Genomic DNA, 4409 nt, shown 5'->3' on the forward strand with positions numbered 1-4409 from the left:
ATAATTAACCCCACAAGTGCTGGAAAACTAACATGCTTACAAGAGATAAATAACCCCACAAGTGCTGGAAAACTAACATGCTTACAAGAGTTAATTAACCCCACAAGTGCTGGAAAACTAGCATGCTTAGAAAAGATAATAAACCCCACAAGTGCTGGAAACTAACATAATTACAAGAGATAATTAACTCCACAAGTGCTGGAAAGCTAGCATGCTTACAAGAGCTAATTACCCCCAGGAGTGCTAAAAACAAATTTTATGCAGATTGTGTGTGTGTATTATATCAGGGATACTGTTGGTTCTTTATACATGAGTCTTATTTCATGGATTCTATTAGATCTTTATATCTGTATTATATTATGCAGGTTATTAGATCTTTATATATCTACATGGTGTTACTTTGTGAATCCTTTTAAATTTTTATATGGTTTTATTTCACGGATACTATTAGATCTTTATATGTGTATTATATTATGCAATGTATTAGATCCTTATATATGTATATGGTTTTATTTCACGGATCCTTTTAGATCTATATATGTGTATTATATTACTAAATGGTCATTTACTGGTGCTGAACATGCACATTTCTTACCTACATAATGTCTTCTAAGCATCCATGTTATCGGGTGAGCCACAGCTGGGGGCTGTAAATTTCTTAGGGTGTGTGTGGTGGGTGTAATGGACTGGCATTTACTGATAATGTGTTTAACCCCCCTAGCGTTCTAATTCTGTCAGTTTTTTGATGCAAAAAGTGATCCTATTTTTTTTGCATAGAAATTTTTGTTTATATTGTGGGCCTGTAATTCTTAGGATTAACTCCCGGGTATAATAATTACATTTATTTGTTGTTGTAGTCAATCACCACCTGTGGCTTCATCACTTCTTTCCCACGTTTTGTGTGTACCAGATTGGTGGAGTCATTATGGGCATTACTCATCAGGCACACATCTTTCTTGTCACGCCATCTCAGGGCCATCATCTTTCCTTTCTGCCAGGCAACAATTTCTCCTGTCTTCAGCTTCCCTTTTGCAAACAGTGATGGCAGGTTGCGCCGGTTAGCCCTAACAGTTCCGTATGCATCTGTTTTGTGTTGCAGAAGGAACTCATAAAGCTCAGAAGAGGTGTAGAAATTGTCAGTTGTGACACAATAGCCCTGACCTAGCAATGGCTCAATGAGGGACAGCACTGAAGATGTTGCCAATCCATAATGGCTGTATCTGGGGTTGAATTGTGTCCTTTTTCCAGTGTACAGTACCGTATTCCATATGTAGCCACATAAGGATACAGACAGCATATAGGTATTCACGCCAAATCGTGCCCTCTTTGACGCAATGTACTGCACCCAGCTGAGCCTCCCCTTGTAAGCCATTAAACATGACACCTCTTTCTGGCATATAGGTTTGCTGGAAGCTTTGTAGAATCATCTGAGACACTTCCCAAATTTTCTTCAGTTTTGGTGCAGAATGGGTAGTCTCATTATCATTGTCTCACACTTCATTATGAGGGAAAAGCGGTATTCTGGCATGACTGTGCCAAAGAATGGAGTGGCAATCATATTGTTCTTGGACCAGTACCACTTCTGCACGGGTTTGCCCACAACTCCCTGCAGGATCACCAAGCCCAAAAACAGCCAATTGTCATCCTTGGTCACAGGTTCCCACTTTCTGCTTCTTGCAAAGCCCAGGTGTGGAGCACCTTGTTGTTGTCCAGCGTACCTGCATAAAACAAAATAAAAAATGTATTTTAGGATATGTTCTTTTATAGTGTGAAGGTAATATGTTAGCAAACGCAGAGCAGCATATATGTTTGCATAAAAAAAAAAAAATTAGCAAAAAATTTCAAAAAGTTAGCAAACACAGAGCAGCATACATGTTGGCAAAAAACATTAGCAAAAAATTTCAAAAAGTTAGCAAACACAGAGCAGCATACATGTTGGCATAAAAAATTTTAAAAAGTTAGCACAGAGCAGCACACATGTTGGCAAAAAAAAATTTGCAACTACATTCAAAAAGTTAGCAAACACAGAGCAGCACACATTTGCATAAAAACAATTAGCAAAAAATTTTAAAAAGTTAGCAAACACAAGAGCGGCTTACCTGTTTGTCTCCACAATAATTTTTTCGATAACTTCATCGGTCAAAAACAACTTAAGGTATGCCAGGGGGTCGTCGCATTCAGGCTCAATTTTCATCCCAGGTGCGCCGGTGAATCGAAATGTTGGCGGTGCTGCCTGGTCCGCATCAAGGTCAATAGGACGCCATGTGCGCACAGCACTGACCTCAGGTTTAGAATCGTCGCTCAGTTCACTTTCACTGTCCGATGACAAATTTCCTGGTGAATCACTATCGCTCGATTCTACAAGGGACTATTGCTGCTCTCAAATTCCTCCAAAACAGCGCTTGCGCCGGCGAGATGCCTTTTGGATGCCATGTGGTCTCCAGCAATCAGTCAGGAACAATCAAGGTCAAAGACAAAGTGATGAAATGATACATTCAGGAAGTGATTTATAAGTCATCAAAAGGTCAGATCAAGGTCAGGGCCAATAGTGGGCAAAATGTAAAGTAGGGCACTGGACAATGATGCTTGGTGCACTACAATATGTACTTGTACTTTTATTTTATGTTTTTCTGTGTATTTTACTGTAAAATAGTAATCATAGTAATCTGCTTTTAAATTTCTCGCCCCCAGAATCCATCGCATCACCTGGAAGATGTCACACATCTTGCCAGGTGATGCAGTGGGGATGTCCCGTCCCGCTCACACCCCTGAAGTTGCTCGCATCACCCGGAGGCTGATCTCCGGGATCGAGATGACACTGGGCTTCCTCCTGGTAAGATGAACCTTCATGGTATATCTTGTTTGACATTGTGCACGTGTCTCTAATCATGTTTATAACCACACTCATGTGTAATATGAGTGTTTAATTTCACACATTTTTGGCTGTGGAAGCGGTATGTTTTGTGGTTAGACTTGTGGTGAACCGATCAATCCAAATGAACTTGGGTTAGAGTCAAGCTCACTCTATTTCATTTGTTTTTGTGCTTTATTTAACAGATCACCATCTACAGGAGGAGGTCGTTGATCCACTGCAGAGAAGCCTGGAGGAGAATACAGGTAATTTGGTTTGTGTGTGTGTTCAGCCTTCCAAAAGCTAAGTAATAACCTTCGATCTTTCTACAATATATCTATATCTATATATAGATAAGATTTGTAAGTTTTCTTGGTGTTTTCTAGGTTTCTGGTGCAGCCCTCCTTTGGGAATGTGTGAGCTTAATAAGTCAAAAATAAATTTGCGTGTGAAATAATGGGGACTTTTGATATGTGAATGAATATATTCATTCATTTTGATGTGATATATCATGTGCCTTTGTAGAACATCCATGTCTGCTGGTCTCTGGCTCTGAAGAGTTTTCACGGGCGGCATCCAGTGTGGAGGTAGGTAGGCAAGAACTGGACCATTAGTGTTTATTTTGGGATTTGTTGGGGGAATGAACCTTTCCAAATGTGTTCCATTTGTGTTTTTTTTTTTGTTTAGGGTCCCTCAGGTGGACATTTACCACAAGAAGAAGAGACACCTGAGGTTTCCGTAAGCAACCCATGTTTAATGTTTAGGATTCAGAATAAATGTGTAATTTTGTCTAACATTTGTTGATGTTCCAATGTCAGGATGCTGTCTGCATAATGTTATGGTGACCCACAAAGTTATGTGATATTGTGGTAATTTTTTATTTTCCCTTTATAGCAACCAGTGGATGCAGGTGGATTGGGTCAACCCAGTGTGGGCAGCCAGCTTCTAAGCCTCACTCAGAAGCCGGTTGGTCATTTTGATAGAGTAGTGGAGTCAAGGATGTCTGCCCCAAGTTCAAATAATTTGGAACCGGTCCTTACGCTCCTACATAAAAACCTCAATCAAAATCGCCAGGACCGATAATGTAACCAAAAACATCTGGCGGCCATGCAGCGTCTGATAGAATCGGTCCAAGAACAATCGGCCCCTTTGGGTGCCTACATGTCCAGAGTTGACCGTCTCTGTAACATGTTAAGTGAATCCCTGGGCCAACAATCTCAGCTAAATCAGGTGATTATTCACAGGCTGGGTTGGCAAATCCCAATAGGTCCCCCATCCCCTGCAGAGCAGCCAGCGCCATCCTTTTCCCCGGCTCCACTCAGTTCCCCAGCTGTTGTCTGCCTGGCCACCCTGTACCCCTGCCCGGCCAATGAGTGCCCCTGCTCGCCCAAATAGTGCCCCTGCCCGGCCAAATAGTGCCCCTGCCAGCCCACCCCGTGCCCCTGCCCAACCACCCTGTGCATCCGAGGCCAGGATGTGGAGGTGGGCCGGGCCCATGGCCGGGCTGTGGGGGGGTCCCGTGGCCGAGGCCAGGATGTGGAGGTGGGCCGGGCCCATG

General features: G+C 42.4%; 1 long non-coding RNA gene across 1 annotated transcript; it reads left to right on the forward strand.

Annotated features, from left to right (window-relative positions):
• Positions 1 to 2806: 2806 nt before the first annotated feature.
• On the forward strand, positions 2807 to 3439 carry LOC140321229 (uncharacterized). The gene is made up of 3 exons (XR_011918863.1): positions 2807 to 2833; positions 3058 to 3117; positions 3377 to 3439. It is a non-coding gene; the product is annotated as an uncharacterized lncRNA (long non-coding RNA).
• Positions 3440 to 4409: the final 970 nt, after the last annotated feature.

This window comes from Pyxicephalus adspersus, unplaced genomic scaffold (assembly GCF_032062135.1).
Source record: "Pyxicephalus adspersus unplaced genomic scaffold, UCB_Pads_2.0 Sca1448, whole genome shotgun sequence".
NCBI classification, from domain to species: domain Eukaryota; kingdom Metazoa; phylum Chordata; class Amphibia; order Anura; family Pyxicephalidae; genus Pyxicephalus; species Pyxicephalus adspersus.